Genomic DNA, 16,247 nt, shown 5'->3' on the forward strand with positions numbered 1-16,247 from the left:
ACCCGCCTTTGCCTAATTGCCTGCTGTCTTTCTCAGAAAGACACACGCAAAGGCGAATAGCCTCTGAATGAAAACAAACCACACACACAAGCGTGTGGTGAGCTTTCCAAAGCCCTTTTACTGTTTACATAAAGTCTCGCCAGAGCAGCGCATGTGTGCTGCTACAGGCTCAACCTAAAAATGGAAGCTGTCTTTTAAAGCCTATAAAATAAATGTTTGGCAAATCCTTTAATAAACAATTGATATTTTATTCAGATCATGGTCTATTAAAAACACCTAACTTGTGTGAATGCTAGATGTTGTAAAGCAGCTGTTCCACAACTTAATTACAAGGAAAGAATGCCATAGTGGAGAAGCAATCTTATTGCAAAGCAAACATAGTCACTTATGGACTACTGTGTAGTGTTGTGAAACTATGCTGCGCTCGGACCTTTGCGTTCTGGGGAGACTCTAAGGAATTAGGTAACTTATTGGGCGGTGTTAAGGTGTGGTTATTAACGGTTATGATGTAATGAGTGGGTGCAGTCTGTGATTGTATGCTGAAGAATAAAGACATCTGTTAAAGAGCTCCATGTGTGGCGTATTCATTGTGTCTGGAATATTCATTGTGCATACTCTCAGGCTGGGGAGGATAGGATAAGTGCCCCGAAGAAATAAGAATGTTTTCCCTGAGAGTTTGCAACAATATAGCAAGCTGCTCGTACGTGACACGTGTGCCCAAATCGATGAAAAGCAGTTCGAAGTTGGCAAACGTGGAATCGAAGCACCGCTCCAGCTCATATATGGCCACCAAAGAAGTTGAAGCCCCTGCGGAGAAGTATAACTGGAAAGCCCACCAAAAAACTTGCTAGCAAGGCTGAAGAAATTGGTACTGAGCTGCGCGATAACACAAAGCCATCATCAATACAAAGCGAAATGCTAAAGGCAGCTACAACCTTGTACAAAGCAAACACTCAAGGCAGTGACAACCAGGTATGAGAAATGGAGATTTGCTCACTGCTGAAAAACAGACAAAACGCTAAAGGCAGTAACGACCAAGTACAGAAAACAGAAATACACTTACCAGCACAGGCTATTGCAGCCCCACAGGACCTCACGTTGGGAGTGATGACCCAGGCCTGGGTGAGAGGCTGGTGTGGAATAGCAAAAGACAAAGGCAAACCACCAAACGATACAATGAAAGCCATTTGGATTCTGCCCTACAATCACAATAAAATTCAACGGTTGCCCGGTAACTTTGTTCATAGACACCGATGCGCCAATCAACATCAGGCCAGCCGAAAAGTTTAATAGCCATTTCCAGTGCCATACCTCAATCTGTCAAACACAAAGGTGTACACATGTGCTGCTTCTAAACCATTGCAGAGTCAAGGGTAATTTACAGCGAAATTGTGACATAGCGACATATAGCAGTATCAGTGCAGGTGTCATCCATGTCCTTCAAGGAACTATGTCCAGTGCATGCCTGTTCAGTTTTGCCACTACTGCTAGCATGGGACTGAGATCTCTCAATTACAACCTACACACTCAGTCTTAAGTTGTGAATCAGTTCCCATTGTTGTTTCATGGCCTAGGAAGGCTCAAGACAATGAAAGTGCAACTCCATATTAATGAGGACATGCGCCCTGTTGCCCAGTGGCATGGCAGAGTCACTTTGAACTTGCAAGGAGTTGTTGAAAAAGAACTAGAGATGCTGTTGAAGCAATGCCTCATTGACCGTTCCACAGGTCCAACACTATGGGTCTCACCCATAGTGATGGCTCCAAAAAAGGACAATGGAGGTGCAGTGTGCACCAGGCCAACAAAGCAATTGAGATAGAAAGACATCCTGGCTACACACATAGCAGACATGATCATGCAACTGAACAGTGCCAAAGTCTTCTCCCATCTTGACCTGAACAAGGATACCATCAACTCAAGTTGGAAGAGAACTGCAAGTACATCACTACTTTTTCAACTCATGTTGGTTTGTTCAGATACAAAAGGTTGAGGTTTGTAGTGCTGTCAACTGAAGAAGTTTTTCAGGATGTTATACATTGAATAATTCAACCTTTCATGCATTCTTTTACTGGTATTTGGAGCCACACAAAGGTAGCATGACAAGGCTCTAACACAAGTGTGCCCGTTACTTGCTGATGGGGGTCTCACTGTGAATGCAACAAAGTGTGTCTCACAAGACCAAACTCAAATTCTTTGGGCACATATTCTCTGATGGGGGAATGACTCCAAAGTGCAAGTCCTATCAGCCACTTGTCCCCCACAAGATGTCACCATGCTACGATCCTTCTTATGCATGGCCAGTTATTGCTCAAGGTACGTTCGTGACTTTGCTACTGTGAGTGCACCACTAAGAGACTTGACAAAATGAGATGTTCCTTTCCGGTGGTCTGCTAAATGTGAGCAAAGCTTCAAAAAGATAGAGCAAGCAATTGAGAATGCAACGGAGATGTCCTATTTTGACCCCAAGTTGCATAGTGAGAACATAGTCAATTTGAGCCCGGTGGGGCTGGGGGCATTCCTTGCTCAGCATAATGGTCATCTGAATGCTCAGATACACATTGTGCCCTATGCCAGTCAAATTCTATCTGATACTGAATGTGCCTATTTTCAGCCAGAGAAGGAGAGAGTCTGGCTGTAGTGTGGGCCTGTGAACATTTTCATGTGTTTCTATATGGAAAACATTTCACTATTGTTAGAGACCACAAGCAGTGCTCACTATCTTTGGAAACTCGAAAGCCAAGATGCCTGCTCGCATTGAGTGGTGGGGGTAGAGACTGCAAGAGTACAGCAACTCAATAGTACACAAGACAGGTATAGATCATAATCCTGCTGATTATTTCTCACGAGTACTGTTACATCGTCACAGTTCGACATCCAAAACAGCTCAGTAGCCCATTAACTTCATTGTGAGGTCCAGCACGCCAGTAGCTCTATCCAATGAACAGATTATTCCTGCAACTAATACGGACAAGAACATGAATATTCTCAAAGACATAATTTCAACTCAGTCCTAGAGGAAGAATGCTGGACCTTTTGCAGACAAAGTTGAATTTCAAAAAATTAAAAAATGTGCAAGATGAACAGTCTGTCACGAGGAAAGGTGTGGCATTGAGAGGCTTGAGAATCATCATACATGAGAGTCTAAGACATCAAATTATTTAACTAGATCATGAAGGACATCCTGGCATCGTAGCCACCAGATGAGCTCTAAGAGACCGAGTGTGGTTCCCGTGCCTAGATGAGCGAGTTGAAAGTGAACTAACAAAGTGCCGTCATTGCAAATGCTTTCCCCCAAAGTGACGCAGCATCCATTGACAATGCTGACCTTCCTGCACATGCCTGGGAGAGAATTGATGTTGATTTCTGTGGGCCTTTAGTAAACGGTCATCTTCTCATGGTAGTCACTGATGAGTATTCACGTTTCCTCTGGTAGAGGAGCTGTCATCAACCACCCATGACAAGATCATCGAGCAGCTGGATAACATCTTTGTAGCATGGGGAATCCCCACTTTTCTTAAATCTGACAATGGTCTGCCAAGTCAATAGCAAAGAATTCAAAGAATTTCTGGTCAATTAAATGTCAAGCATCAAAAGAGAACACCTCTGTAGCTCCAAGCCAATGGTGCTCTGGAACGATTCATGGGTACCCTCAAAAGGGTGATCCAACGAGCATCAACTGAGGGAATTAAACTACACTAGGCCCTGTGTGAAGCATTTTGTGCTTATTGTTCAACTCCTCACTCCACGAATGGTAAAAGTCATGCCACTTTGCTATTTGGGAGAGCCATCCGAACTGAGCTACCACAGTAGACAGCAGACCGACCCCGGAATGCTAATGATGATCGTATCACGGACACCGCTTCATAGCGCCAAATGAAGAACTATGCCGATACACATGCCAGTGCTGCTGGTTGTGGGTGGGGGGAACAACACAGTTGCTTTATCACTGTACCTGTATACTCCAGTTGGTCACTCGGTTGAATTTTCTTCTTAGCGTAAACCAGAATCTTGCAATGTACGTTAGAACGTTGTTATGATGACTGCACAGTATTTATGTAAACTGCCATGATGCTATAGGCGAGAAGGGGCAAATGCCTTCTGTAATCCTGGCTTCATATTGAAACTGTCATTTTCTTAATTATATATATGAGATATGTGCCTGTTGTAACTGGAAGCAGATTACAAGTCGCTTACTGTATTGTCAAATGAGCAGTTACTGTACGATATAACTACTAAAATGCAATAAAGAGATTCAAACAAAAAAAAAATAAAGAACTATGCTGATCGGCTTCGACAAGCTCAGGAAACAGTCTTCCATGCAGGTGACTTGGTCCTAGTAAAGCAGAATGAAATCGACAAACAGATAGTCCGTTCACTGTTGATCCGTTGAGGGTTGTAACATGCAAAGGACATATGTTGATGGCGCAACATCCCAGACAGTCCATCACATGGGACTCATCACACTTTAAGCACTTACCACAATGGCCGTCAGATCCCGCATTCATGAATGAGGCGACTCCACCTGACAGTACAGACAGTACAGATCAGACATCAGAACCTTTGACAGTCGGTGCCCAATCCAAGTGCATCTCGGCCTTCTAATACCACTCGGCCTGGCCAAATATTGCAAGCACCTAAACAACTTATTGAAGACATGTAATGTGATTGTAGTTTGTACTTTTTATTTAGCAAGGCGGGAGATGTAGTGTCATGAGACTATGATGCGCTAGGACCTTTGCGGCTCTAGGCGTACTCTAAGGAATTATGTAACTTGCTGGGCGGTGTTAAGGTGTGCTTATTAACAGTTATGACATAATGAGTGGGCTCAGTTTGTGCTTGTATGCTGAGGAATAAAGACATCTGAACAGAGCTCCGTGTGTGGTTTATTCATTGTGCATGCTCCAGGGCTGTGGATGATGCTATATATTGCGACTCTCATGCTCAGTTATAGGATATCAGTTAGTCCAATAAATATAGCTGCCAGGTCCATGAATGATTAGTCAACTCAGTCCTGAGAAATTGGGACTGGCTTAACTAGGCATGCATGGACCTGGTAAACTTGTCAGGTATCTAATAACTGAATTAGAGCACTGCCCTTCTATTCTGCATTCTCTAAAATTGTGATTGAAATTCAATTGATGTAGCACTTACTAGCTCTGATGAGTCACTGAAGTGCTCTGCGGCAAGTAGCGGGCCACTCCGGAGCCCAATGTTATCGGTTTTCCTTGACAGATCAGTTGTGTTAAATTTGTACATTTTGTGCTCTTGAGATCTCTTGCATTCTCTTTGGTGTTATGAATAGGGATAGGTTAATTGAAAAGGATTTGTAAAGGGAAGATGTGAGATGCATGCATGCCAACAGACCCAATTCAGCTGGGAGACTCACTATTTATTAAGAGACAAAGGCTTTATTTTAGCTGTACCCTGCCTGAAATTGCCGCAACAGAAGTCAGTTGGGAAAATGCATTCTACCGATTTCTCCCACTTTCTTGGTCTAAAATGTTGACAGGTATGGAGATGTTATTGAGAGTGCTGTGTAAGTGGTGCATACATGCCAACATTTTAGAAGAGGAAAGTGAAAGATTAAAAAATAATAATCGGGAGAATGTATTTCTCCCATTGACTTCTATTGAGGCCTGAATCCGGTCTATTGGCAAAGATGGGACTTGCAAGTCTGCCGCTGTAGGATTGGATATCAGAAATGCAAACATACATTTTTTTCTTACCTATAAGGAGCATGAAGAAAGCACTTTTGCAGACAGTGAGTGTGACAAAAAAAGTTGCGCACTGGCCTGCAGGAGCAGGTTGCAGGCAGTCCATACTCCGAATCACACAAGACCAGTCCCTGTCGGATGATGCCACCCCCCAATTACCCCTGAGGAATCTGTTTTTTTTGCATACAGTCTCCTGTCTGAACTGGGAGGATTGGCATGTATGGTGGTGGACCTGTAGGCCTTTTAGATTAATTAATTCAATAGAAGGACATCAGAGTTTGGATAGCATGTTTGGGAGTCTATTGTAGTCAGAAATGTTTGGGATGAATCAAAGGGGAAAGGTTTTTTATTTTTTAAATAAAAAATAATAGTACCATATATACGGAGACACACTCATATGTAAACATATGCATATATTTATAATACTAACAAGGTGAGAAATACACAATTGTTATCTATAAACATACATAGACCGTTATTATTTTAAATTTCTATATACATGTATATCCTTACAAACTAACGATTAACTGAATATGCATATACAGATGTATAGAGACAAGCTTATCTACATACACAGAAATAAATGTCATTGTCATGTTTGAATATACATACAGTGACGATTGTTCTTTATGTCTAAATATATTGTTATACCCTTGCAGAAAGTACAAAGAAGCATATGCAGAGTCACAGGTACTCACGCTTTAATCATATTTGCATACATATTTGTATTTTCATACAAAGAAACATAAACCCATATAAGGTCACCTTTGTAAATATATGTTATCTACATACTATGCCACACACATATGTGTAATGCATTTATTGTCATATACATAACCAATGTTTATGAATGTTTTTTCTGGTATATCGATAATTCCTATATCCTTATACTTATTTATAAAGCTTTATATAGTGCAAACATGACCTGTGAGGGTATCAGAGTGCTTTACAGGTGGGCAAAGTAAGAAATAAGTAAAAGACACGAGCTCAAATACATGGATACATTGACAAGCACATAGCCATATTTGCACACTCAAAAGAGCATCTCTAGCTAATGCAGCAACATGCCAGTCATGCTAATGCATCAACACGTCGGAAACGCTTGCTGAGACCAATTCTTTGTTCATCCAAGATTAGGGGGCATATGTATCAAGCCCTTTTCCCGTTTGCAAATGGGCCGCTTCTCAGAATCAGCCAGTTTGCGAACGGGAAAAGACCTTTTGGGATGTTCATCAAGTTGCTGAGTTATTTGCACTGATTAGAGCATGCAAGCTAGGAAAGAATCTGCAAATCACTGTGGTTACTGACAGTTGGTATGGGTTTGGAGTGGTGCATGACTTTGGGCAGATTTGGTCCCAAAGAGGTTTCTTGACGTCGAGTGGAACTCCAATCAGAAATGCAGAGATGGTTGGAAAATTACTTGAGGCGAAACAGCTGCCTAAACAAATAGCAGTTATAAAATGTGCAGCGCATACCAAGGGAACTGACTATGTGTCAGTGGGAAACGTGTTTGCCAATGACATAGCACAATATTGTGCGCAAAACCAAACCTCATTGAATCGTAATCGGGAGAGGGAAATGGAGTCATGTCCCTTGCTTTTTACTAACACTGTGAATACATGGGATGAGACAGGAGAAGAGGAAAAGAAACAGTGGATAAAATCAAGGTGCGCACCACAAGAGGTAGACAGAGTTTGGGTTTATTGCGATGGAAGACCAGTGATGCCTGATAGCATGATCTCTACCATGGCACAGATGTACCATGGGCAGGCTCATATAGGTAGGGATGCCATGATCAGACTCTTCAAACAGACCTGGTATAATGCAAAGTTCCGGCTTATAGCTGAGAGTCTTTGTCAGAGATGTTTTATATGCCAGCAATATAATCCAGGAAGAAAAACTGTGGTAAGCTTGGGAACCATAGGACGGGAGGGAGGTCCTTTCATTCGAATGCAACTTGATTTCATTGAAATGCCCCCATGTAACAGGGTAAGATATGTGCTGGTGATTGTGTGTCTGTTTTCCCGTTGGGTGGAGGCTTACCCGACTAGAAGGAATGATGGAGTTACTGTAGCAAGACTCCTACTGAGAGAGTTCATTCCAAGATTTGGTTTCCCAGTAACGATTGAATCAGATAGAGGAACGCATTTCCAAAACAAAATTATAAAATTGATTTGTGAAGCATTGAATGTTCAACAAAAATTGCATTGTGCTTACCGACCAGAAGCTTCTGGAGTGGTTGAGCAGGAAAAATGGCACCATAAAGAACAGATTGGGAAAAATGTGCTTGGCCACAGGTCTAAAATGACCAGATGTCTTGCCTCTTGTGCTTATGACTATTAGGTCAATACCTGATAGGAGCACTGGTCTGAGCCCCCATGAGATTATCATGGGTAGAGCAATGAGACATGATTTCATTCCAGTCAACAAACTGCTGCCTATATCTGATGACTTTGTCTTGGATTATTGCAAGGGGTTGGCTGATACAGCTCATTCTGTGTTTCATCAGGTTGGACCAGATGTGATCACTCTCGAAAAGAAGCCAGCTCATGACTTGAGTCCAGGAGATTGGGTACGCATCAAAGTACACAGAAGGAGAAATTGTCTGGTTCCACGCTGGGGGAAACCACGTCAAGTGATTCTGACCACAGCGACTGCTTTGAAGTGTGCAAAGGTAAAGAATTGGATTCATGCCAGTCACACTCTTTGAGTCCCTAGTCATGAAAATCGGTCTGAAGAAGAGCATCTGGAAGTGTCAATACCAGCTCTGAATCAGAATCAGAAGAAACAAGAACAAGACAAACCACAAGAGCAGGAGAAGCAGATTTGAGCCAAATTGTGGAACAGGAGAATATACCGCTAAGAAGACGACTTGAAATTTCTGATACCAGCTCTGAATCAGAGACAGAACAAGTGGGAATACAAGAAAGAATAAATGAGAATACTGGAGAAACTGAACAAGAAATCTTTGGTAAAGAAGTCCTGAGTAAAAGCATAAGAGAAATTCCGCTCGAAATCATAGAAATAGAAGGTGAGGAATTAGATACAGAGAGTGAGGGTAAGATCATTGCGGAAGACCCCCGAGGAGGTGTAGGGACAGCACACACTCAGGTAGAAGAAGGGACAGTTAGTCAGCAGGAAGATTGCGTGGAAGAAACACGAGGAGGGATAGATGTAGATAGAGAACCTGAAGTCCTGAGAATAAAATCCAAAGACAGTAAAAGCCAGACCGATACAGAATCTGAAGAAAGTAAAGAAGATGATAAAGGAGGAAGAACTTTAAGGAAAAGAGCTTGGAAAACGGAGCGAGAAGGGAAAGGAACAAAATTAAAGAGGCCGTCAAAAGAAGAAATTTGGCCCAACAAACTCAAAAGATTGAGATACCGATTAACGAGAGTAAAATCTTCTAATGCTCAACAAGTGAATGAAGTATCTAGTGAGGAGAAATCAGAAGACACTGATCAGAAACGCTTGCAAGGAGCAAAGAGGATAAAGAAACAAAACCAGAAGTACAAGTCACCGGAATGGATATATGTGGCACTTCCTGATATACAAGAGGAAGCAGATAGCCAATAAAGTCTAGGAGTGACTGTACAGGGAATGGTTGAAGAGGAAGAAGATTCAGAAATCCTGATAGTTATCTTGTCTGACATCAGAGAAAAAAACGGATGATCAGGAAGTTCTGAATACAGATTGTGAACCTAAAGACAAAGACGATTCATGCATGGATTGAAATGACAAAGAAAATCACAAGGAATTAAAACTCCGGGCGAGACACACAACCAGAAAAAGAACCAAGTAGGCAATCAGACGAAAGAAAATTATTGATGAAAAGAGGCTAAGTAAAAAGACACTGATCATTACTGAAATGGCAAACAGAAAAGGTAGAAAACCAACATGTGGGTTTCTCCGAAAATGGTGTAAAATGTGTTTTTGTTGTACAGGTTTACTAATGCTTGTCCGGATCATATTGGCAATAATAATTTCATTTAGAAAAACATTTGAAGATATAGAAGGACACACAGAGAATAGAACTAACAAGGGAAAGATTGATGACAGTCATGCTACGAGACTGGTAGATAGAACAGAACTTCATAAAGATAAGTCCATAAGTGATTTTTCTAATAATGTTTTTTCAAAGTTACTGTATGAGTATGTAAAAACCATGGAGGTTAGGGATTGCTATTTTTGCATGCAGTTACCTGCATCTGTATCCGAAGGTGTCACTTATCATCTTCCTTTGACATATGGGATAACTTGTAGTGTTTTAGCTAGCTTGTTTTATAGAACTGGGAAATTAGAATACTATTACACTGATGTTTATAATGTTTTCTCACAAATACCTTTAGTTCCTGAACTAAACAAGGTGATTCCTGGTAGACTCTTAAATGAATTTTTATTGGAAAGAAGGGAATTAACTTTAGAAGAAGTGTTTAAGAATAATCTTACTTGTAGTTTGAGAAAAGAAGACAAAACCTTCTTGAACATAGTTGAGGAGAGGAGAATTAAGATGCAAAGGAAAGTGTCTGGGGAAAAGATGGAAACAACATTTTGGGATGTTGGAAAGGAAAATCATTTAAAGGGAGAAACAAATCCAGCAATGGCTTTAGATTGGCCCCAGAAAGGGAAGTTGTGCATCAGTAGAGATAATACTGTCTATGATAATTACTTTGTAGGTGCAAGTGAATTCCATGACTTATATAAAATCATGGAAGGATGGGGATTTAAAGGAGGAAATGATCCGGTATTCCCTGGAATATATTACATCTGTGGGAACAGAGCTTATTATAGGTTACCGGACCACTGGTATGGAACCTGCTACCTAGGCCTGGTCATCCCAAAAATATTTCATGTGGAAAGGGGAGAGGATGGTTTGCACGAAATAGGTAGACAACTAACACGTAGAAAGAGGGAGAGTTGGTCAGAAATTATAGTTAGTTTGCGTACCATAGTTAATTAATTTAGTTGTTCTGCCACGCAATTAGCATTTTAGTCCCACGTGTATCTTGTGTTTATCAAGGTGTAAGGATTGGTTAGTTGTTCCACTTCAAACTAATTAGTACAAGTTAATGCTTAGAATGATTACGTAATTAATTTCATGCAAATAGAGGAGGTATACAAAATGTTGTTTTACCTGCGCCATCAAAATATATATATATATATATATACATACATATATATATCTATATATGTATATATCCACTCAATTATTCTTCAGTTTACCAAGAATACTCCAGGACACTCAAGGCTGCTTAATACAATTTTAATTGCAAGGTACGCTCGTACACCATCGCGTTTCGCCTTACGGCTTGATCATGGTATGGAGGTTCGTGCCACCATGCCGATTTACATACACAATACAATCAACATTGAGTGTCACTCAAGAGTTAAAAAGAATAAGATACCAAACTGAGGGGAGAGCTAGATTCAATCTGAATGTAGAACAATTGAAAGGTGTGAAAACCCTTAAATTAGACACTTCTATTGTCATTCGGCAATCGGACAAGGGGGGAAATGTCATGTGGGTCAAGGAGGATTATCTATTGGAAGGCCAACGACAACTTGATGACCCATCATGTTACATACAAAGTACCAAAAATGATGTACTAGCTTGGATGAGTTCTTTAGCTTATATTGTAAGCATCCCCGGATTCCAGTTATGTACCTATTGCCGAAATAGCACAAAAATGCCCTACATTCACCTGGTAGACTAATTATATCCTCCATAGGATCTCAACTTGAGATGACATCGAAATTCATTGATTTTATCCTATGACCATTTGTTATAGCTTTACCAGCATATCTAAAAGATACAACACATTTTTTAACATTAATTGATGGCATATTGTGGGAAAGTGACTATCTGTTAATAACATTGGACGTGACAAGTTTATATACGTGTATCAGACATGATCTTGGCATTAGAGCAATACGACATTTCCTGAGAGCTAGATCTATCTCTCTGTTGTTACAAACTGAAATGTTGATTGATATGGATTATCATTGTTTAACCTATAATTTTTTCTTCTTTAATCAGAAAGTCTACAAACAGGAACAAGGTACAGCGATGGGCACCTGCTTCGCCCCCAGCTATGCAAATTTATCCATGGGCTGGTGGGAGGAGCAGGTGTCCGAAAGCTGCTTGGCATTTGGTGAAAATATTGTTTCATGGACACGTTTTATTGACAACATTTTTTTGATTTGGAAAGGGGACAGGGAATCAGCTGAAACCTTTGTGTCATCTTTAAATAACAATGAGATGAACTCGCAGTTCACGTCCACTATTAGCAATAGTTCAAGTGTATTCCTGGATATTGAGCTTACTGTACAGGGGAATGCCTTAGTAACTAAATTACACCGAAAGGAGGCAGCTGGGAATAGTCTCCTCACAGCTACAAGTGCACATCCCCGAAACCTGATACAAAGCATTCCGTTTGGGGAATTAATCAGGGCTAAGCGCAACTGCAGTACAGAGGCAGAAAACATTGTGGAAAAAGAAATTATGATCAAAAGATTTGTTGAGAGAGGCCATAGCAAGAAAACCATTCAAGGGGCAGTAATTAAAATGGAAGACCTCAATTATTGCATCCGAGACCACGGAGTGAGGGTGAAATGGAGAAGGTTAGATTTATTGCGACCTTTTCCAATCAATCTTTTAAAGTCAGACAGATACTCACACGCAATTGGCACATTCTTAAAACAGATACAACCATTACCAACTATGTCAATGAAAATCCTCAAATTACATTTAGAAAAGCAAGATCTCTAAAAGATGAATTGAGCAAAAATTTAATTTTCTCTTCAGAGGAAGAGTGTATAAAATCTGTGTAGAGATTTTAAATGCTACAAGCTATGCAAAGCATGCGCGAACAGTAGTAATTGTGTTGACATTAAAGTACCAAACAGTAAAATAACTTTCACAACCAATGGAAACTATGGTTGTGATACTGATTATTGCATTTATTGTCTGATATGCCCTTGTGGTAAACTATATAATGGAAGTTCTATCCACAGGGCAAGGAAAAGGATTTTAGAGCATCAGAGAGCAATCCAGAAAAACAATATACAATATCCGGTAGTAAGGCATTTTAATGAGAAGCATAATCGGGATGACAAACTGCTGTCTTTTGTAGTTCTAGACTCCATTGTACAAAAGAATCGGGGTGGAGATACAGAGCGTCAGTTAAGGATGAAAGAATTAAGATACATTACAGATTTTGAAACCCTAACTCCGATTGGATTAAATTCTAACGAAGAAATGGCGGTACATTTGTAACTTTGTATTTCAGGGTGTTGTTGTAAATAGTAAGGTAGATACCTCAGGATGTATATAATGTGATACATTTGCTTTTAGGCAGTTGCCAAGACTATATATAGTAATTAGGTAATTTTTTTCTTTTTCAAATTATCACAGGCAAGAAGCACTGTTGGAAAGGGCGAGTACCAGTGTCGCAAAAGACGGCATTCAACTAATGAGAAGTACTGTAGTAGTCTGAGCCCACTTGGGCAAGACTTTTTCTTTGGCTTTTTTTGGCTGTTGAGCAGGAAAATGTGACTGCTATTTATGCAGTAGGGTAAATGAGTTTTTTGTAGGGAAGAATTAGGAATTTAATTTTCCCAGGTTCCCTTCTTGTGCATATCTGCACAGTGTGTGAGAATGATCGCAATTTACATAAAGGAATAAACAATTAAATGTTATTCTATATAGGTGTCTCCACTTTTTAGATAGCATGCAGCGAGATATAAGAGGCAGCTATGTGTAGAAGAATGCAATGTATTGGAAGGGTTATACATTTGCTTAAGCCCATGTAAAGTCGAGTGATGCATTTTTATGTATATATTTTTTATTATCAAGTATATATATGAATTGTCACATAAAACGATAACTTGGAGATGTATTGAGGATATGTAGAATCACATCAGTGTATCATGACAAAATGGCGCTCACAGAAGCTGTACTGAAGTAGTAACACTATAAAATGGTCCTTCCTCAATGTTGATTGTATTGTGTATGTAAATCGGCATGGTGGCACGAACCTCCATACCGTGATCAAGCCGTAAGGCGAAACGCGTTGGTGTATGAGCGGACCTTGCAATTAAAATTGTATTAAGCAGCCTTGGGTGTCCTGGAGTATTCTTGGTAAACCGAAGAATAATTGAGTGGATTTATATGGGCAGCCGGGCCCGATCCAGGACCGCCGCGTTAGGAAGCTCCTCTACGCTTCCAGACAGTTGGGTGAGAATATATATATATTCACTTAAAAAACCATAGGTTTCACACACGTTATAGTTAGGAATTAGCATTTAAAAAACCTTGCAAATTCACTTAAAAAACCATAGGTTTCACACAGGTTATAGTTAGGTGGACATTTCACTCGTAAAAAAACAATGAAATTCCCCCGTTATAGTCAGTTCAGATAACTATAACTTGCGCGCCAGCAGTCCACTGCTCATGACGTCGCATATTACATCACTCATGACATGGTCAGTGGCATCACTCATGACATCACTGATGACATCATCCTTGTGATAGAGTGGCGGTCGCGCGAGTTATAGTTATCTGAACTAACTATAACGGGGGAATTTCATTGGTTTTTTACAAGTGAAATGTCCACCTAACTATAACCTGTGTGAAACCTATGGTTTTTTAAGTGAATTTGCAAGGTTTTTTAAATGCTAATTCCTAAATATAACGTTTGTGAAACCTATGGTTTTTTAAGTGAATGTGTACGGTTTTTTAAATGCTAAGTTATGTATCTATTAATATATATATTTTTTAAGGTTTTGCACCGTGCGTGCGCGTTGGGCACATGGTGCGCTACACGCACCGTGCTCGCGCGTTGGGCGCACGGTGCGCTGCGCCCACCGTGCGCGCCCCCGCAATTTTAAAAAAAATTAATAAATTGTTTTTTTCACCCTTGGGGGTCCTTCTGTGACCCCCTGACTAAGGCTAGGGGGTCAGAAACTCTCTTCCCTGCCCCCTTTTCACGTTTTCCACCTTTTTTCCGCCTTTCCTTATCAGTGCGACAGACAAAATGGCGACCGACACTTCCTGATTTCGACCGATTCGAATGTTGACTGACATCAAACAACCAATCAGAATTACGCTCGCGCACGTTAGGGTGCGCGCAAGGTGCGCGGTTATAGAGATGTATATGCTTTTAAATGCAATTTTCTCAGGAAATACTGAACAGATTGACTCCAGATATGCAAAAGGCACTTCCCTGACCTGAGGACTACCCCTTTGCCAAATTTCAAGTAATTCTGTTCAGCCGTTCGGGCTGTACCTTCGACTAAAGGTCCTATGGGAAAATGCATGGGGAAAACGCGTTTTGGGACCCCCCTTTTTTCTCGGCCCCCACTTTTTTCTCGGCCCCCACTTGACGAATCACCCCGAGACTTTCAGGGTAGGAGCTGAGCGGAGCGCCCCATTAGTTTTGAAAATTTCGCGAGGATTCGTCAACCGGCGCCAAAGTTATTCAAAATAGAATTTTCAGATTTCCTATGGAAACACGGTCCTAACTATAACTATCTACTGGCGTCCGCCAGTAGATAATATATATATATATATATATATATATATATATATTCTTTCATATGTACAGATACTGACATTCATATTTTTGCAGTTTTATCCCTATACAAAGTCTAAACCTATATAGATGCACAGTTGCCTATGTGCATAACTACAGATACATATTCACATAATGCAGAAATACACATATATTCACATACATATAAAAGATGTCAAATGTAATATATGGACAAAGATACATCTATATGCATTCACATATACATACACATTACAGTGCATCCCTATACAAAGTAGAAACCGAAATACCTACACATACATACATACCCCCTGCAATGTGTCTATACCCAAACGGGCGTGCGTGCGTTGTGCGTGTGACACATATAAATATAAATGCATCATCACATAAATAGCAGAGGTAAGGTTTATTTTTATTTATTTATTGTTTTAATGTCTTTTTTATACCATTGCTCTACGTTGTCGTGCTGTGAGTATTGTGATCCTGTTGGGAAAGCCAGCACTTGACTAGTTTTCTCGCGCTCAGATGGTTCTCAATGGATCTTATTTTTGGGGGAAACAAATTCCATAGTTTGGCTACTTGCACAAAGATAAATGTTCCACGTGTGTTTTTTGTTGTTTGCTGGGATTTTGAGATGGGGTGCCATATAGAGTGTAGGTTCCTTTTTTGGATGTAAATTGTGAATTACTTCCTGATGTAATTGTTCCTTTGCCATTTATTGCCTTGTGGGTGACACAAAGCAGCTTGAAGGAGGTTCTTCTGGAAATTGGTAACAGCGGAGGGCCTTCAAGTCCAGGCAGACATGGGCTTGTGACTTTACGTGTAAGAGTAGTCTGGCAGCAAAGTTCTGAATTCTCTGTAATCTTCTCACGGCTGATAAAAATGAACCAATATATATAGAGCATTAGTGTAATTTAGTTTTGATAGCACAAGCGAGATTATTGCTTGGACCTCCAGCTTTTATGCTATAGGACTTGGATGA

The sequence above is a fragment of the Triturus cristatus genome, chromosome 11, assembly GCF_964204655.1.
Source record: "Triturus cristatus chromosome 11, aTriCri1.1, whole genome shotgun sequence".
NCBI lineage: Eukaryota > Metazoa > Chordata > Amphibia > Caudata > Salamandridae > Triturus > Triturus cristatus.